This window comes from Mytilus galloprovincialis, chromosome 4, assembly GCF_965363235.1.
Source record: "Mytilus galloprovincialis chromosome 4, xbMytGall1.hap1.1, whole genome shotgun sequence".
NCBI lineage: Eukaryota > Metazoa > Mollusca > Bivalvia > Mytilida > Mytilidae > Mytilus > Mytilus galloprovincialis.
The window spans coordinates 2,030,056-2,051,399 of NC_134841.1; the positions used below are offsets into that span (position 1 = coordinate 2,030,056).

Consider the following 21,344-nt stretch of genomic DNA (forward strand, 5'->3'; position numbering starts at 1 on the left):
GTCTCCATTTAGTTTATTTCCCTTTTTTACTCGATTCGGAATGGCACAAGTCAGTGGATCATAAAATGATTATATTGGTAGGTGATGCATCAAACAAGTGGATAACACAGTCATATTCCTGACTTTGAACAGGCATTTTCTTATGTAAAAAATCGCGGATTAAACCTGGTTTTATAGCTAGCTCAATCTCTCACTTGTATGACAGTCGCATCTAATTCCATTATATTGACAACGATAATTGAACAAAACAAACAGACCATGTCCTCTGTATGAAATTGTCAAATCCTTCTTGACATTGAATATTCGTGGGATGGCATCTGTTTGACTTGATAGTTATCGTATTTTCACGTATACGGCTCCCGATTTTGCACAAAATTATTACTGGCTTAGTAATACGACATGGAAAGATCTATTTTACTAAGTAAATGAATTCATGAATTTTGTTTTAGGTTAATATGGCATATTTTGGATATTTTAAGTAATATGTGGGGATTTGTCGATACCTGTGGGTACAATTGTATAAATAAACAATAACGTTCTGTCGTTACTTATTTCATTTTTATAAGATTCAAGTAAAAATCCTGTTTCTTTAATGGTTATATGGAAATATTTTTTTCTCTCCCTTTTGACAGTATTTGAGTACATAGCAAGTCTCTTCATGGTTGAATTATTATGTCCTTGTTACAACATTTGTCAATGAGTACATATCTGTTCTCTTCTGTGATAATATTGGCAAACGGGTTCTAACCTTGTCGACAAAATCGGGGTCAATGTCACAATAAACAATGGTTTCTAAATGTTCTGTAGTGGCTAGAACGTCTCCCCAAGGACTGACCACAGTACTATGTCCCCATGCAACGTATGTAGCTGTTTCATCGCGAGACCCCGACACCAAAGCTACATAAACTTCGTTGTCAACAGCCCGGGCTCTCAGCAACGGCTCCATATGTGAAGGGCCAGTGGTCATATTAAATGCCCCTGGATATACAAGAAATTTACACCCCATTTCACCGTAAATATGTGCTAATTCTGGGAATCGTAGATCATAACAGACTCCGATGCCGATTTTACAATATGGAGTTTCAAATGTAGTAAAGTCACATCCGGGACTTAGCGTATCAGCTTCTCTAAAACGAATTTTCCCAGGAACATCAATGTCAACCAGATGAATTTTCCTATGTTTAGTGAGAAGTTCTCCTGACGGACTAAAGACTGGACATGTATTATATACCTTTCCATTATCAATTTCTGGTATAGAACCTCCAATTACGTAGACATTGTTATCCTTGGCTGTCTGTGCTAACAGATCTGAAGTCTGTCCTGGGATAGACTCGGCATATTTTGGGAAACATGACGTATCGTAAGGAGAGTTAAAACATTCCGGCAATATTATTAGTTGTGCTCCATTTGTAGCGGCCTTATTAATAAGCTTGACCGCATGCTCAAGGTTTTCTGATTTAACGGCCGTTACCGCCATCTGAATAAGTGCCACCTTAAAAGTCATGTCTGTTCTTTAGGCTTTATGTACTGTTGAGGTTGAAAATGTTCATTAATATTCTGAAAAAAAAAATGTTTTAAAGTTAATGAATCGATTATTAACATGCAATTTTATTGTAAAATGTGATTCATATATATATATATATACAAGACGACGACATCAATACCTAGCTATGTACAAACAGAAAAGCTGAAGAATTTAAAAAATAATGACAGCTTACTAATCATAGCTTGAGAAGTGAATTCTATAAGCTTGGGAGATCGAATAAGTAAAAACACCTATTGTCTCACTCGGTCAATGTGTGACAGATCGAACTCCGGATATCTCGAAATTTAGTCGAAGAAGCTACCACGAAAAGTTACAATTGATTTTGATAAATTTTGACGAAATACGTATGAACAGTAATATATTTTAAGGGAAAAAAAATAGATTTTGAATGTGTTCAACTGACAAATAGAAACAAGAAGATGTGGTATAAGTGTCAATGAGACAACTTTCCTTCCAAGTACCAATGTGTGAAAAAGTCAATAATAAAGGTCAAAGCACGGCATTTAACACGGATCATTGGCTCACATCTACAATAACTTGTATAGTACACAAGTATATACCATGTATATTGAGTACCTGAATATGCAGATGACTAAAACATTTTGTTGATAAAGTATAAAAATATGGTTGGCTGTATAACTCCAACTCATTAGAAAATACAAATTATTGAGGAGGGTGCCTTCTTTTCTCATACAATACACTATCATAAGAAATAAACTCATCATAGATACCAGGACTAAATTTAGTATATACGCCAGACGCGCGTTTCGTCTACAAAAGACTCATCAGTGTCGAATCCAAAAAAGTTTAAAAGGCCAAATAAAGTACGAAATTGAAGAGCATTGAGGACCAAAATTCCTAAAAGTTTTGCCAAATACAGCTTAGGTAATCTATGCCTGAGGTAGAAAAGCCTTAGTATTTCAAAAAATTCAAAAATTTGTAAACAGTAAATTTATGAATATAACCATATCAATGACAATTCATGTCAGCACTGGGCTTGTGATACCCTCGGGGAAATAGCAGTGGCATCGACCCAGTGGTTATAAATAAACTCATCATAGATACCAGGACTAAATTTAGTATATACGCCAGACGCGAATGTAGGCATTCAATGAATGCACATTTGTCTGTCAGATTATAAAGATTATCTGCTACACCACTGTCATACATATACCGATATGGTAAAAGCAGCAATCCACATGATGCATAAACAGAACATTCATTATTACAGCAAGGTTAAGATTTCTATCATTTATAACTGAACCAACAGATCTCGAGGTCATCCGAGAAGACAGTAATTAAGTACTTTGATTTGATATTTTTAATATGATTATTTTTGTGATATTGAAAAATTGATTTACCTTGTGTGTAATGTATTTAATGAGAATATTATATATAGTTCTTCTTTAGTTTCCTTTACACTATGTTACACCGGAAAACATGCATATTACAATCTAGAAGTTATTTGTTTCCTTACTCTCTCTAAATGTTGAAAAAGTTATCTTTTTATACAAGTTATAAGCGTATTACAAATCTGTTTAATCATGTTAATAAAGCCGTTGAAGCTAGCATCCGTTTACTTTAAGTAAGGTCCCTCTGTCATTTTGTATAAGTATAAATATTGGTATGGTCGGTGAAACTTTTATAAAATAAATCATCTATTTATTTGTGTACTACTCACAATCTAGTAAATTGGGTACATAAATTAGGCCGTTAGTTTTTTCGTCTAAATTGTTTACATTTGTCATTTCTGGGTCTTATATAGCTGACTATGCGGTAAGCACTGGTATTAAAGAGATAATAGTAACTGCAATTACGATTATCCCAATATGGCGACGGTAGATATAGGTAAAATCTTTACACTCGTTTTTCTTTAATGTAGCATGTTTTTGTCAATAGTTACTCAGCTGCAAGGTTTATCTATACCATTACATCATATTTGAATCGTAACGATGCACTGGAATTGTCTAAGAGCTGTGCAAATAGCCGTTGAAAAATTCGGGATGATAATCGTAACTCTATGGTATTTTTCTTCTTTGATAATCGTAATTTTCTTTATATGATAATAGTAACTGAAACATAATAAATGTGTCTTTCAGCATTTCAATGGTATTTTGTGTGTTAAAAATGTAAATGCCCAGTTAAACGATGACATTAACGCATATAAAAATAAATGAAGAAACTTACAGGTTAATATCTAGGATAAATTTACCTATATATCTCTAATTGATGAGAAAAAGGATGGATTAGCTATATCCCATATTCCAAAAGTGCAATCCTTTCAATTCATTGCTCAAAATGAAAGTCACGTATACCACATTTTCATATGTCAAAAAAGATATATGCCTGTTTCATTGATTTCAGGAAGGCATTTGATACTATTAATAGAGATGCCCTCTTTTACAAATTGTCTTATTACAACATAGATGGTCCCTTTTTTTAGTATAATGAAAGATATGTATAAAGAGGTTTTGTACTTGGTAAAGATCTCGGAAGGTATCACTGATTTTTTTAATTCCTCAGTTGGGGTAAAACAAGGGTGTATTTTAAGCCCTACATTATTTTCTTTATATATTAATGATTTACCATCTATTTTTGACTCAACATGTGAACCACCCAAGTTAAATGATAATGAGATATCATATCTGTTATACGCTGATGATTTAGTTCTTATCAATAAATTCAGCCGTCCATATTTTTCCTTTGGATTCACTTTTTTCTATTTTATACTGATATATGATTTTAAAAATTAAATTCAAATGTTTTGATCAAATTCCCATGTATTTTAGGACGTATCATTAAACAGTGTGGATGGTAAAGAATCTAGAATAGTTACCAGTTTATTGTTACTATTGTTTATTGTCACTTTTGTTTTTTGTTACTTTTGTTTATTGTTACTTTTGTTTATTGTTACTTTTATTTTTTGTTTTTATTAGCCTTACCTATAGTCTTACGAAGCATTTGACAGACGAAAAAAAACACAAATATGTATATTGATAAATTACATCAAAGGGCCAAACATGTAGATTATCACAGTCGGAACTGGTTTAATTACAAAGATTTTTATAGATTTTAAAACAAATATTTTGTGCTTCAGAAAAATGCATGAAAATTAGGAAAGGCTAATTTATGTTTTCATTTAATAGAAAAGTACTAATTATATGGCAAGTATGCAAATACAAAAATGTTCCTTGTTTAGTACCTTCAATATTTTTCTCTGCAATATCTTCCATGCATATGTATGCAGCATACTTTTCATATACCGAGTATTTATGAATTTTTAATAAGTTTGTTTCTAATTTTGCGGAATATGCGTTATTTTATTCTCATCTTTGCAGTCATTCTTTGAATAAGTATTTCTTGTAAGAAAATTTAAAGCTACATCAATTTTATTTTTTGATTTTCGGGCTTTTGGCCAAACTATAAAAGAACACAAATCCATGTTTGTCAATGAACTCCACGTTATTTAATTTCATAATACACAAAGAATCCCATTTAGGGCCAAACATTCTCTAGTCTTATATAGCATTAAATGTTTTAAGGATGTCATATTATCATAATTCAAAATTGAATTTGTGTTGTTTATAGTTTATATCTGAGATACTGAAATTTCAGTGACAGTCATGAAGTAGCTAATATGAATAAAAAGATGTGGTATGTTTGCCAATGAGACAACTTTCCACAAGAGACCAACATGACTCAGAAATTAACAAATATAGGTCACCGTACGGTCTTCAACAATGAACAAAGCCCATACCGCATAGTCAGCTATAAAAGAAATGACACTGTAAAACACTTTTCAAAGTTATCCCTTGTTCATCATAACTTTTAAGTTGTGATATCATCCATGAAAAATGATCGAAGTGACATGAAAACTGTAGCCACTAATTTCTCGTCAAACGGTTTTTGACGAATACTAAATGTCTTTCCTATTTCGTTATGGCATAATAGGGTATGTTCTAGAATTAAATCAGCAGTGGCTTCCCGGGGGCAGAAATAGCACATATAACCACCTACAATAAAATAATTTAAACAATATTAACTATATTTACTATTTACTTCAGGATAAATTATTTTGTGTTTACTGTCTTAATCAGAAATCTGATGTAAGGTGACACATGCGTGTCGCCTGACAATTATTGTCATGTATCATAATTTCCATCGCTCATTCACATATTTTGTGGCATACCTAGTTTAATAAATTTCTGTATATTAACAAAGTTCGTGTTTTCCCATTTCAAAATTTCTTGAAGCTTGTTCACCCTTCCAATTTTATAATATACTAGTATGTAGCTGTTTTCATAAGAACAATTAATTATATATGCATAAAAAGAAATGTCATAAGATGTTGGGACGTTTCGTAAATAATTCATCGCCATAATTTCATAATAGGCTATCAGATATACGTTTTTAGTGTCAATATCAATAAAACAGTTTCCAGTTACGATTATCTTTTTTATTTTTAAATACCATAATTACGATTATCTTTTTTCCGAGTTACGATTATCATCCCGAATTTTTCAACGGCTATTTTCAAAGCGCTTAGACAATTCCAGTGCACCGTTACGATTCAAATATGATGAAATGGTATAGATAAACCTTGCAGCTGAGTAACTATTGACAAAAACATGCTACAATTAAGAAAAATGAGTGTAAAGATTTTACCTATATCTACCGTCGCCATATTGGGATAATAGTAATTGCAGTTACGATTATCTCTTTAATACCAGTGGTAAGGGCTTTACTCATTGCTGAAGGCCGTATGGTGACCTACAGTTGCTTATTTATGTATTAATTTAATACCTTGTGGAGAGTTGTCTCATTGGCAATCATATCACATCTTTTTTATATAAACTTGTTTAATTTATGGTTAACATGCAAGTAAAAACCTGCCAAAACAGTGACCAAGTCGCCAATTATGCCACCATAACCAACAACTACGGGTTGAATTGACCATCAATAGATTTAGATTAAATTAAATCAATAGTTATTTACCATATGAGTGTTTATCCTGTCTAAAATCTTCTATTGGTGTTCCTTGGTCATAGCACATAGACCAACGAAGAAAAAAAATTCTTGTATATAAAAAAGAAGATGTGGTATGAGACAACTCTTCACAAGATACCAAATGACACAGAAATTAATAACTACCGGTATAGGTTACTATAGTCTACAGGGGTGTTTAATGACCTTGACTACAAAAGAGATAATCCTATTGTGGTCTGAACGTTAATCCTGTAGTGGTCAAGTCTAATTGGACCATGACGAACTTGCTTCTGTTGAATTCTAGATAAAAAGCATGCTGCTGCAGTGAGAATTATGACAAACTTGAAACTTGAAACTTTCTGACATTTCTCAAAAGACTTAGGTTAAATCGTTGTACTTCTTAGCAATGTTTCACTTTGGGATTATGTCAATATTGTTGTATTGATTTTATGGTGAATGGTTTAAGTCAAGTTTGTAAGATTAAGCTAATCTCATTCCAATTAAAAAAAAAATTTCAATTAGCGACATTAAATTCGCAATCTAATCAAATAGTCTTGCATAATAAAACACAAACCAATGAATTAAATTGAACTATATTGGTATTATTTCCGCTATAACATCCATTCTATTTTAATCTTATTGATTGTATTTTATGGACTTCCCCCTTTTTTAGCTCACCTGGCCCGAAGGGCCAAGTGAGCTTGTCTCATCACTTGTCGTCCGTCGTCGTCGTTAACTTTTTACATTTTGAACTTCTTCTAGAGAACCACTGAATGGAATGAAACCAAACATGGCATGAATGTTCCTTATGAGGTGCTGACCAAGTGTTGTTACTTTGTTGCCGATCCATTATCCAAGATGGCTGCCAGCTGGGGACTTAGTTTAACATAGGACCCTATGGGAAATACATTCAAATGACTTATTTTAGAGAACCACTGGATGGAATGAAACCAAACATGGCATGAATGTTTCTTATGAGGTGCTGACCAAGTGTTGTTACTTTGTAGCCGATCCATCATCCAAGATGGCCGCCAGAGGGGGACTTAGTTTAACATAGGACCCTACGGGAAATACATACAAATGTCTTCTTTTAGTGAACCACTGAATGGAATGAAACCAAACATAGCATGAATGTTCATAATGAGATACTGACCAAGAGTTGTTACTTTGTCGCCATTCCACCGTCCAAGATGGCCGCCAGTTGGGGACTTAGTTTAACATAGGACCCTATGGAAAATACATACAATAAACTCATCATAGATACCAGGACTAAATTTTTTATATACGCCAGACGCGCGTTTCGTCTACAAAAGACTCATGTCTTCTTTTAGAGAACCACTGAATGGAATGAAACCAAACATAGCATAGATGTTCCTTATGAGATTCTGACCAAGTGTTGTTACTTTGTAGCCGATCAATCATCCAAGATGGCCGCCATGGGGGGGGGGGGGGGGGGGGGGGGGCTTGGTTTAACATAGGACCCTATGGGAAATGCATACAAAAGTCTTCTTCTAAAGAACCACTGAATTGCATGAAATCAAATATCGCATGAATTTTCCTTTCCTTATGAGGTGCTGGTCAAGTGTTGTTACTTTTAGCCAAATTTTATATTTTTTATGATTTCAAAAACCCAAGTAGAATCAGGTGAGCGATACAGGCTCTTGAAAGCCTCTAGTTTTAATTTGCCTTGGAGTTCGGTTTTTTATATCTTTTTTTTTTTTTTTTTTTTTGTTTTAACTCGGTCGGTTTTAAATAGGTCAAATTTAATGTAGAGGCATAACTTAGAAATATTTACATCTTATACATTTGCTTATACTCAAATTATAGTCACTAACTTGGAGATTTTTGGAACCTTTTTAAATAACGATATTTTTTTTACAAAACATCCGATTATGGAAGTGCAAGTGCAATTTGATCTGGAAGATGCAAATCATAAATCCAACAAAAACATTCCACAGAAAGATTGGACTTGAATATCGGACTGCCACCGGGAATAGTATTCGGGGAAAATCCTGAAAATAGGCAATAGTATTATAGAACACCTATTTCACGTTTGGGTTTACTAATTAGTCAGGTGCAAACGTATAAAACATTAATAAATCCTATATTATTTACCAAAAACATTGACAACAAAACTTCGCCGTTGGATCTTAAAAATGCACAACTTAATAAAAAAAATGTATGTTCGTTATGAAGAGTAATTGGTCTCAAACTTCTGAAAAAATAAACTTTAAACTTTCGAAAGTTTCCACCTAACAACAAAGAAGACAACATTTTTAAGTTGCAATAAGACCTTAATGTATTAAGTAAATGATGCGTTATGGCATATGGATATATTTGTCTTTTAATTTTTTTTTTACACTTTCCTGTTGTTTTAGATATATGTAGATGCGATATAAGTGCCAATGAGAAACTCTTCTGTTCATCCAAGTCATAATTTGTAAAAGAAAAACTATTATAAGTCAATGTACGGTCTTCATCATGTGGCCTTGGCTCACATAGAATAGCACGCGATAAAGGGCCCCAAATGACTAGTTTAGAACCATTTAAGGTTTATGACCCCTTCTGTGGGCTGTGAATTACGAAATTTTCAAACTGCAATATCAAAACAGCAAAGATGATGAATAATAGAGATAAGCCATTTTGTACATGTACCAAGGGGAAACTTCGTGCAAAGCATTAGTATTTATAGTTTCATTGCATTAAGCTGTTAAGTAGAAAAAGAGAATTTGGTGACAATAAAACCAAGAATTTTGTAGAAAATCCACAGACTTTAATACATTGATTTTTGTTATAAAATTTTAAACCTAGATTACTCACTTGTTTTTCTATGATGTGCTAGCGTTTATTGTTTGCAAAAAGTAATAAACAACCTATAAATTCCAAAACACCTTGTGGTAAGTCACTAAAATCGAGCGCAGCCTAGAAGGTGTACTTGAATTGGTCCATATTTATATTTGTTTTTACCAATAACTAAATTTATAAACTTGTTTTAAGAAAATCATTGCTAGCACTGCATGCAATAATCCTCTATCTATCAAACATTGCATTGCCAAAAATGAGAGTACAAGGGGAAAGGCTGTGGATTTTCTATAAAATTTCCATATGTTTAGCTTTGAATCAACACAAGAGTACATAATCCTTAAACGGGAAAACCAACGGTCTACAATAAATCAAAACCCTGTTGGTAAATTGGAATATAGTTTTGACGAGAAAGACTACTGATTTGTTTATCATATAGGTCAATTCTAACTATATAGTGCGCATGTTAAATGTTAAACTATCAAACTATTAATATAATGACAAAAAAAGGGGGGATAAACAAAAGTACTCATGATTTTTTTAGTTGCAATTTATTTTGGATCTTGAAAACTTATGTCCATAAAATCCGGGGAAAAGTCAATGAAAAGTAACAAGACAAATCTGAAAATTTTACATACCGTTTTGTTGCAGACACCTATGTCAAAAAAGGGTAATCAACGTGAAAGCGAAATAAAGTCGGATTCACCTTTACATGCAGGTGTGTTTGAATCTACCGTTATTTTTTTCTTAAAACTTATGAATACAAAACTCTGCATAACTTGATCACATCTCCCTTTAACTTAAATAATTTTGATTTATATTTTAAGGCTAAAAGTTGATCAAATCACTTTAAAAATTCCACATTACAAGACTGAGAGAAAAAATAACGTTAACTTATAATTGTATTTTAGCTTCTGCTAGCCTATTCCCCATTTCCATTCTCAATTTTATACCGCAATGTATTACAGAATAAAGTGCCTTTACTGATTCAAAAGTTCTTTTGTAAAAAGATATATAAAAGAAATCGATTATTGAAATATATTTTATATTTGTAAGTCGAATTTCAGAAACTTAGAGAGTGGTTAGGGGACGACCATTTGATATTCTGGGGGGGGGGGGGGGGGGGGGGGGCAGGAGGATTTTGAAAATAGATAACTCAGCCTTGATAATCACAAAAATGAATGGTTTGTTCTGTGGTAGTTTGAAAATAAATTACCTGACTTGCAATGTATAGAAAATAAATAACTCAGCAGGTCTAATCGAAAGTATGAGATGGCACCAGATTCTTCTTAAATTCATCTTTTTTCCCAAAAAAAATCGGGAAACACTTCCCAAATTTTTTAATAACAAAAGTATAAATATTATTTAAATATACTTGAAATGTCTGAAAATTGGTTTCATTTAACTTGAGGTATATTGTCTCAGGAAATCTTACCTCACCTTTATTTTAACAGGGCCGTAACTACATGTAGGAAATTTCAAAACCAAACGCTTGTCTCCATATCAAATTGTGTTCACGGCCTTGCAAGAAGAAAGTTCTGTTTTCCCTCAGACTTATAGCCCTGATTTTTCGGGATCAATGTTTCTTTTTTTATTTGTCTTTTGTTCATTGATTACCGTTCTGTATTCTGTTAGTGTAACATTCCTTTTGTAATCTAGTAATTTTGTTATGAACTTGATCACGAGTTTAAAAAAAAAAAACAGCAGCCACATGCTTACCTATGTGAATTCCATTTTTGCTTTATCATGCACATTGGTCTTTTGATGTTGTCCCTAGAAACTTCAGTCTTACACTGAATTTATACATTTTGCTTTGAGACCAAAATATTGTCAAAAAATTATTAAAACAAAACTTCATTTTCAGATTATGAAAGGGTCTTCGGAACACCCAGAAAGCATGATTTTGCATCATTTGTTCTATAGCTTCTTGGGCCGTCAGTGGCTCCAAAACCCTTCAAAAAAAATTTTGTCTCGCTCCGCTCGGCGTAGTATGTTTGCCAATACATTTAAAAGTGCCTAGTTATAACTAAACTTTAATACTATGTATGTATGCAATACATGTATATGCAGTTGGGAATTTAAAAGATTCATTTCTGCAGAGGGGGGTGGTTATTCTAATTAAATAGTACATAATGACTTGACTATACTATATGTATTATTTATAATAAACAAATCATTTAAAAAATTGTATGTTTTCGAATATCAAAAATATAGTTGTGAAAATGAATAATCAGTCCCTTGCTTTAATGAAAATGAAAAATCTTGCTTCAATAGTGCAGAAAATAAATAATCTGTCCTCTTAGTTTACAAAAATAAATAACCGATCAAAAACAAATCCTCCTGCCCCCCCCCCCCCCCCCCCCCCCCCAGAATATCAAATGGTCGTCCCCTTATCTTAAGTTATATCCTACTGTAGTTTTTAAGTTTTCCTTTGAAGAATTCAGAGTAAGATTTTGTTTTGTTTATGGAGAGTCTTTCGAATTGTTGTCTATGGCGAACTTGAACTTGACACAGAAGTCTACGCTCTGGTTGTTTTCAGAGTTTTGCATATATCCTTTCATTTATACGAACATTTATTATTTGGTAAACAGGAAACGAGACTGTATAACCTTTGAAACATATTTCTGTGAAGATTGAACCGAAAAATGAAGTCGCATGCAACATGGCACACGAAAAGTAGATTATATAATAGTATAAAATCGGTCTTTTAAAAAAAAAAAATTCTAAAGATTAAAAATAACTATGAAAAGTGCTAAAAATAGCACATTGCACATATATAATAATTGCCAAAACACAACAACAACAACAAAAACTGCGCATATAATGAAGTAGAAGGGCTGAACACATGACTAGGCACAATAAAGCGCATCTCTTAATAAAGGTTTGAAGCATTCAAACATTTATATGACTATTTGGTGTTTTTTTTACAGTAACTACAGTCGTAATTCTTGATTGGCTTATAAGAAAATCCACTGTAATGAATTTATTCTTAGATGCATGATTTTTTATTGGTTGTTATTGACTTTGAACTAGTTGTAAGTAACTGCGAGAGCTTTCGGATATATTTTTAGTGTCTTTTTAATGTTGGGATGTACAAGTACCCAGTCACGTCCACATGTTTTTTATATATGTATTTCTATTTGTGTCCATCTTTTTCTACTGATTTTATAGTTTGTTCTTATGTTGTACTGTCATAACACTGTCCGAGTGTAAGGGGAGGGTTGGGATCCCGCTAACATGTTAAACCCCGCCATATTATGAATGTGTGTGTCTGTGAAAAGTCAGGAACCTTTAATTCAGTGGTTGTTGTATGTTGCAGTGTTACATATTTGTTTTTCGTTCATTTTTTTTTTGGTACATTAATTGTGCCGTTAGTATTCTTGTTTGAATTGTTTTCCATTTGTTATTTCGAGAATATGCGGTATTGATAAAAGGGACGATGTACCGATCCATTTTGTGAATTTTCCCTCTTTGGACGGTGGTTCAATAGAAAAAATTCTGTTCCAATAGAAAAAGTTGTTACAAACGGGATAGCATATATTATTTTTTTACGGAGAATTTATTTACCGTGTCGTAAAAGCAGATTCTCTAAATAATTTTAATTTATTCTAGATGAACTGAACATCTGTGATTATTGGTTTGATCGTTTTAAATATTGATTCTGTTATCCATAAATTAAACAAAATATTATTGTTAACATTCTCAATTTTATTTGGATGTTGTATTTGTGCTGGTTGATATTCAGTCTAAGATGCATGCTTTATAGATATGTGAATATGTGGTTTGAGTGCCAATGAGACAACTCTCCATGAAAGTCAAAATTAGTAAAAGTGAACCATTATAGGTCAAAGAACGGTTACGGTATTAAACACGAAGCCTTGGCTCACCCCGTACAGCAAGCTATAAAAGGTCCCGAAAATGGTTAGTGTCAAGCCATTCAAACAGGAAAACCACTGTCTAATCTATATCAAAACGAGAAACAATAAACCGTTATGAACGACAACTACTGAACATCAGATTCCTAATTTATTAGTTGTTTAAGGCTTTGAACTAACTTTTAGTAACGAGTACTCTCAAATCTGGCTTTGAACTAACTTTTAGTAACGAGTACTCTCAAATCTGGCTTTGAACTAACTTTTAGTAACGAGTACTCTCAAATCTGGCTTTGAACTAACTTTTAGTAACGAGTACTCTCAAATCTGAACCTTATATCATTTGTGTTTCCAATGGTTGTTTTGTGTTGTGAATCAATCTGATGAGGTACCGGTAATCCCTTTTCAACTTATGTTTGTTTTTTTTTTGTTCCTTTATTGTGCTGTTCCACAACTGTCCAATGTTATGGTAGGGTCTTGTATCAGTCAAAATGTTTAGTCCCACCAGGAGTATGTTAGTCAGTGATTATCGTTTTGTACATATAAATCAGGCATTTAATGTTCTCGCTTCAATGTTCTCACTTCAATGTTTTACATTGGTCATTTCGAAGCATATTATAGCTTATAAATAAAGAAGATGTGGTATGATTGGTAATGACACAACTCTCCACAAGAGACCAAAATGACACAGATATTAACAACTATAGGTCACAATGAGCAAGGCCCATACCGCATAGTCAGCTATAAAAGGCCCCGGAATGACAATGTAAAATAATTCAATTGAGAAAACTTACTGCCTTATTTATATACAATAAATGAACGAAAAACAAATATGTAACACATACACAAACGTCAACCACTGAATTACAGGCTCCTGACTTGGGAAAGGCACATACATACATAATAAGGCGGGTTAAACATGTTAGCGGGATCCCCCCTCACCTGGGACAGTGGTATAACGGTACAACATAAGAACGAACTAAAAAAATCAGTTGAAAAAGGATGAACTCATCAGATGGACAAAAAAGAAGTGGACGTGACCGGGTACTTGTACATCCAAGCAACAAAAAGACACTAGGTACAGATCTGACAGTACTCAATAGGCAGTTAGTGTTCTCGTTTCAATGTTTTTCATTGGTCATTTCAAAGCATATTATAGCTTACCTTGTACATGGGTTTTGCTCATTGTTGAAGGCCGTACGCTGAAGTTTAGTTGTAAACTTTCTATGGCATCTGGTATCTGTCAGAGATTTGCTATTAGCAATCATATGACATCTTCTTATATTTATATTGACAAAAATCTTACAGTAGTGATAGGTGGATACAAAAATCTTACATTAGTGATAGGTGGATACAAAAATCTTACAGTAGTGATAGGTGGATACAAAAATCACATACAATAAACAATGATTGCTTACCTTAAGATGAAAGAAAAAAAGGCTGTGCACGATATCAATATTTTGTCATAAGAAATTACATAACAAAGTATGTTAATTTGTACTAATATTCATACTCACTCTTCTCGTTGTTAATTCATAATTTAAATTCTGTTCCACGAAACGAAATTTTATATTTAAAGGTCTTTGTCATCATTCACCCATGAAGTTTCCGGATAATTTGAAAACCGTTTTCACTAAGTGCGAACATTATATTAAATAGATCAAGGATATATATTTTTTGTTTACCGTTTCTAGTATGTTTGACTTTATTATAAGTTTTATCGGTACCCATTTAACGAGGTAACTTGTTAACTGTAACTAAAATGATAGAACTTCCGTATTGTCAAACAACACATTTTAAGAAGCACATTTCAATTTTGCAAAGGATGGTTAGCCGTAGGTTGTAAAGAAATTTAGTCTGAAATTTCTCCACTGTATCAATTTATATTACAGAGTATTCACTTACAAAAAATACAGAAAAAACATAGCACCCTAAAAAAAATACAGAAAAACATAGCACCCAGGAAAAACATAGCACCCTTAAAAAAAAATACAGAAAAACATAGCACCCAGAAAAAACATAGCACCCTAAAAAAAATACAAAAAAAAAACATAGCACCCTAAAAAAATACAGAAAAAAACATATCACCCTAAAAAATACAGAAAAAAACATAGCACCCTTAAAAAATACAGAAAAAAACATAGCACCCTAAAAAAATACAGAAAAAAAAACATAGCACCTTAAAAAAAAATATAGAAAAAACATAGCACCTTAAAAAAATACAGAAAAAACATAGCACCTTAAAAAAATTACATCAACAAAACAGCAAAGAACATCAACTTTCAGACACAAAACGGGTAATCTTAATAAATATATGTGTATGGATATATATATGCGTGCTAATTTGAATAATTATAGTCTATAAGATTTGTTTATAAGATTTTCAGATTTGTAAAAGATATCTATATTGAGGAAGTGAATGTTTTGAATATTTGTCTTAAATTTTTATAATCATAAATCCTAAGATAAAACGCCGTATAAATAATCTTGAGGAAATGTGGGCTTGATACCAATAAGACAGCAAACTAACAGCAAAGATAAAACAAATGAGACATCTATAGGACAATATATACACGGACTTCAATGATACAAAATTAAGTATATAAAATAGTATACTTTAAATTGATATTTTATAGTGTGTCTTTCTATGTTGATATGTTACACTGTTGTTTCAGGTAAGGGTGAAGGTTGGACACCTAAAGTTTAACCCCGCTACATTTGTTTGCACTTATCCTAAGTCAAGAACCTAATGTTCAGAGGTTGTCATTTGTTGATGTGGTTCATAAGTGTTTCTCGTTTTTTATGTTTTTTATATAGATTAATTAGTCCGTTGATTTTCCTGTTTGAATAGTATAATATATATATTCTAACGAGAAATCAGCAGATGCAACTGATAAGTACATGAAGATGTGGTATTAGTGCAAATAAGGCAACTCGACATTACAGTCCCAATTTACACTTTAAGTAAACCATTATAGGTCAAGGTACGGCCTTCAACACGGAGCATCGGGTCACGTCGAACAGCAAGCTATAGAGGGCCTAAGAAATGACTCTAGTGTAAAACCATTCGAACATTAAAGACCGACGGTTTAATCTTTGAGCATCTATTAAAAACGCGAAAAAAACCACTTGTAATATGAACCACATCAACAAACGACAACCACAGCACATCAGGCTTGACATGACCTTGCTTTCAGTGACTGCGAGGATTTCTTTGAAATATGTTTATCTTACTTGTATCTATGTTTTGTCGTCTGTTATGTCCGTTTTTTAATCAGCTTTGTTTGAACCTTCTAAGATCATCTATAATCTTATCGCATGTTTTGCACGTGTTATTTTGTTATTGGTTATTCCAGTGGTAGGGGTTAAAAGAGGGAGAGAACCCAACCAATTGTTGGTGTTCTTATCAAAAGTCAGAAGACCTCGACAGTGGCTTATCTATTGTTTTGTGTTATTTGCTGTTTGTCTTCTTTCTACGATATCTTTTTAATCCTCTAGAAAATTTAAATAGATGTTGATTTTTAATAGGTAAAATGTATTCGTTTTCGAGATTTGGAGCTTTGAGAGGGGTCGGAGGGGTCCTGATCCCGAAATCCCGGTCTTAAAAACATGAAATCCCGAGTTCCTGAATTTAAATTAAATTTAAATTCCGACATCCCGAAATTCGAAAAAAAAAAGAATTACCGGATCCCGAAAGGTTCAATCCCGAAATCCTAAGCTTAAAATCCGATCCCGACGTCCCGAAAGATGTCCTATCCCTTTCACATATGGTACAAACTCCCGGCAGTTCCAGTTCCGATCCGCATACGGGTCCGCATACTACTCTACCCTTCATTTAAGCAACTTAATATTCCCCGGGAACACCATGGGATGGGGTTAAATGATTAAAGAATAATGCCTTTAAAAAATGAAGATTAGAGAATAACGGGCAAAACAAATGAAGATTAGAGAAAAAAAGGGGTTAATTTTTTGAAGATTAGAGAAAAAGGGGTTAATTTTTTAATGATTAGAGACAAAAGGGTGAAAATTAAATGTTTACAGAATAACATACCCCCCCCCCCCCCAATCCAGACCCTCTTTAAAGGGACACTAGCTACGAGATATGTAAAAAATCTAAAATGATTTGCTTGTTCAATCGTTAATGAAAGTGAAATAGTGAAATAATAATCCGCTTTTAGCAGTCAGTATGGTTCAATTTTGTCAAAGTAAGCTTAGAATCATTGATGATGAATTATTCACTAGCAAGTGAATATTCGATTTCATTGATTCCATATTTAAATGTGAACTTCAATGAAACACATGAACACATATAAAAAAACATATACAGAAAAAAACAACAATAAAACTTAACAGCCAACAATTGTGAAACTTATAACAAGCAAGATACAAAACTCACACTTCAATATTATGCAATTATTCCCACTGATGAATGTCTAATCAAAATACATTTGTCTATATATATAAGAAATCTGGTGAGAACATCAGTCTCCGAACAGTTCATTAAATATTTAAATTTATCAAAATTATCTAAATTACAAAAACATAGTATAATATTAACAATGTCATCATAAAACTTTTCCCTCTCGTCTTAATAGAGGTTGCACTCACATATAAAATGAAATTCATCTTCAATTTTGTTATCAATACAATGTATGATAGCACGGACTGGTCATTCGCGGTAAAAGTTAACATTGAAAATACATTTTCATAGCTTGACCATTCGAAGCTCAGTCTTATTAACATTATGAAATTATGGTTTTGTGATATGAAAGATTCTATTTCATTATTTTTCATTGTAGATATGTTTGTTAGACATGTATGCTGCAGCGGCCTTATTGTGCTAAAGTGATTTGAGGGTAGTTGAATTATTTGATAATAAAACTTTGCTGCACTCGTCTAGGCGAGCTGTTTCCCATAGACATGTGTTTGAGTTTTTGTACTTTATTTGCGTTTGAGGGCATGAATAAGAAAATAAGGTAAATCATTTGATTGACTGATTTAATCCACAAAACAATCATATTTTTTTAAAATCTAAAATATGAAATTATTAAAAAGACCTAGAAAAATCCAATTACACGAGCTCACATTCTATTATATCTATATCTATGTTTATATCGCTTTTAGGACCATCATGGTCTTTGGAGGTCAACTCGATAGTTATAATTAGATGCATGGCGTCTAGACTAAATTACACACGAAATGAAGAAACATTTTATCGAGTTCATGTCTTGCAATTGTTTATCTTAGACTTTTTGTAATATGGATGACTGTTTTTTATTGTTATAAATCTAATATGAGAATCGATAAACACGAATTTGCAGCTAGTGTCCCTTCAAAACAGTGTTGATTTTGTTTGCAAATACCTCCTTGCAATTTGAAAACTGTGCATGAATGGATACTATTTCCACTCCAAATATTGTTATTGTCTTCTTTACATTTAGCCGGCACTTACAAACATTTTTTGTAACAGTATCAAAATAATACAAAACAAATACTGCAAAATGATCGCATATATAACATAAAATGCTCAATGAACATAATGCTCCAAAATATTAAAGATATTTGGGTAGCCTACCCGTTCTTTCATCCGTGTGTCTAAGACAAATGGTCTCCACGATGGTCTTCAAATATAAATTCTGAGTACCGACGTTGTTCATCATCTGAATAACGTGTTATAGTATTCTTTTATTTGTCTTTATGAATATAACATTTACTGTTTCTATGAAGTTTTGTATTCTTGTCTTTCGTTTTGGTTTATGTGCTTTGTCTGTGTGCCTTTTTGTGTTTGGTTCTTGTATGTGACGTGGCTCTGTATTTGTACATCCCATCATTTTGTTATTGTTCTATGATAATTTCTGTATTCTTGTCTCGTTTTGGTTTGTGTGCTTTGTCTGTGTGCCTTTTTGTGTTTGGTTCTTGTATGTGACGTGGCTCTGTATTTGTACATCCCATCATTTTGTTATTGTTCTATGATAATTTCTGTATTCTTGTCTTTCGTTTTTTTCTGATGTTGTTTGTCTGTGTGCCTTTTTGTGTTTCTTTCTTGCAAGTGATGTGGATATATACTTATACATCCCGTCATTGTGTTATTGTGTCATGGTAAATGTTTGTTTATATAATAAATTTTTTTTTGTCGTTTTGAAGATAAATGGCAGGGAAAGAAGCCTTTTAATTTTGCCGTAAAAATAAACCAACAAAATTTACCGGATTATAATTTGAGTTATCCTTGTTTGATTGGTATGCAACTTAATTTCGATGGAAGCTAGATATTGGGAAAGTGAAGATGCATATATTTAGTGCGTGGTCGACAAGTCAAAGGTCAATGTCATGATTGCTTCAAATCGAGTATTTTAGACATGATTTCCGGGTAATAGCTTGAGTTTCCTTTCAACTTAGTTTGAAGTAAACTTCAAAGATGACAAATATAGAGCATAGAGGGGAATCCTACTAACTAGTGGGTCAATATGTTTAAGGTCGTGGTCAATAAAACTAAAAATAGATTTTTTTATGAAAAATTGCTTTGCGGATAGTTGTGTGAGTTTTCCTAGCTTGATTTAAATCATCTTCGCTAACCAAGGGTTGTGGTCCAACATCCTCCTGGAGTGGATGGACTAGATCGTAACCATTGGCTAGAGAAGATGGATTAAAATGAAAATATAACACATGGACACAAGCCTATAACTGATTTTGAGACTGGCAGGTCAAGGTTACTATTATTAAAATAAGACAGAAAGAAAAATAAAATGAGATTACTATGAATTCTAACACATGATTTTTTTTTTGGCACTAATAGTTCATATTTTATTTTCAATTATTTCTTCCACAAATGAACTCTTGGAATATTTTTTATTTTATAATTAGATGTCGTCAGTTCATAGAACACAGGTTGACAATGGTATTTTAAATGCGTTTTTTAAATACCTAGGTTAACCAATATTTACAACGAGAAAATAATCAAAGAAACCAAGTTAAGGTCTTGCACGTATTATAATATGTATCTAATTAGTTGATAAATCAGTCAATGGTATGCTGTGGTTCAAAGTGTTGTTTTGTTTTCAAATTTGCTAAAATTTAAATTTGTGTTGATTTTTTTTTCTTTCTCGAACATGTAAATGTTCTTCTTTCACATTTGATACTATTGTGGTATTTAACAAGGCTTAATTTGGAGATATTAGGTTGGGATGCTTCAAAAGTGCCAGTTTGGAGATATTATGGTTAATATAGGAGAGTTAGATGTGCACATTTATCAACAAGACTTTCAGTGCATTTATTTCTAACACAAACGAGGCAATCAGCTAAGCGCGCACATGTTTTAATCATTTCTTTCTAACATTCGTTTGCAAAGGTTACATAAACTTTGCACTCTCTAAAAATGCGTCTACCGTTTGTCGTTCATCGTTTTTTAGTACAAACGCCACATTTAATTGTTTCTTAATTCAACTTTGAATTTTAGTAAAATTGAAAGAAAACATTGGAACAATCTGCAGAAAGACAAACAATGCAGTGAAATCTTCGCCCTAGTGCCTATCATATCGTATAAACGTAACAAATTATAAAAGAATAACTTGCTAAAATCAAGGCAATAGTTGTGAGACTTTTGAAAAGGGACCCATGCTTTAACAGTATTAAAGCAAAAAATCCAGAAACACTCTTTTAGTAATAATCTTAATTATAGGCAACAAACTTTCATAGTTATGAAATAGTAATAAAACGAGATATAAAGAGTCTTGAGATTTATTACTTTGTTCAACTTGGTTGAACAGTTGAAGGAACCGCATTATAATCGCGTAATAAGTCTGTTTACCAACAACTTGTGCATGCATTATTGAAAGTTCAAACAGGGTCAGTAACACTGATTAAGCGATGTATTTTTTCTACTTTTGTAGCGTTTAGCAAACGATAACAAACGCCACACAACGTTTACAAAATTTAGGTTAGAAAGAAATGCACTCTTTATACATGTTATATATAGTCAATGACTCGGATCATGTTATTGAAAGTTTGTTTACCACTTCAATATGTATCAGACAACATTAAAAATATCGTAATAGTGAACAGATCGACCTACCTACTGGGGTTTCAGTAGGGAGAATTGCATATCATATCTATAATGGAGCTTCAATCTACGATTATTACAT

At 32.6% G+C, this 21,344-nt stretch overlaps 1 pseudogene; it reads right to left on the bottom strand.

Annotated features, from left to right (window-relative positions):
- Positions 1 to 544: 544 nt before the first annotated feature.
- On the bottom strand, positions 545 to 16,541 carry LOC143071106 (omega-amidase NIT2 pseudogene; annotated as a pseudogene).
- Between the last annotated feature and the right edge of the window lie 4,803 nt (positions 16,542 to 21,344).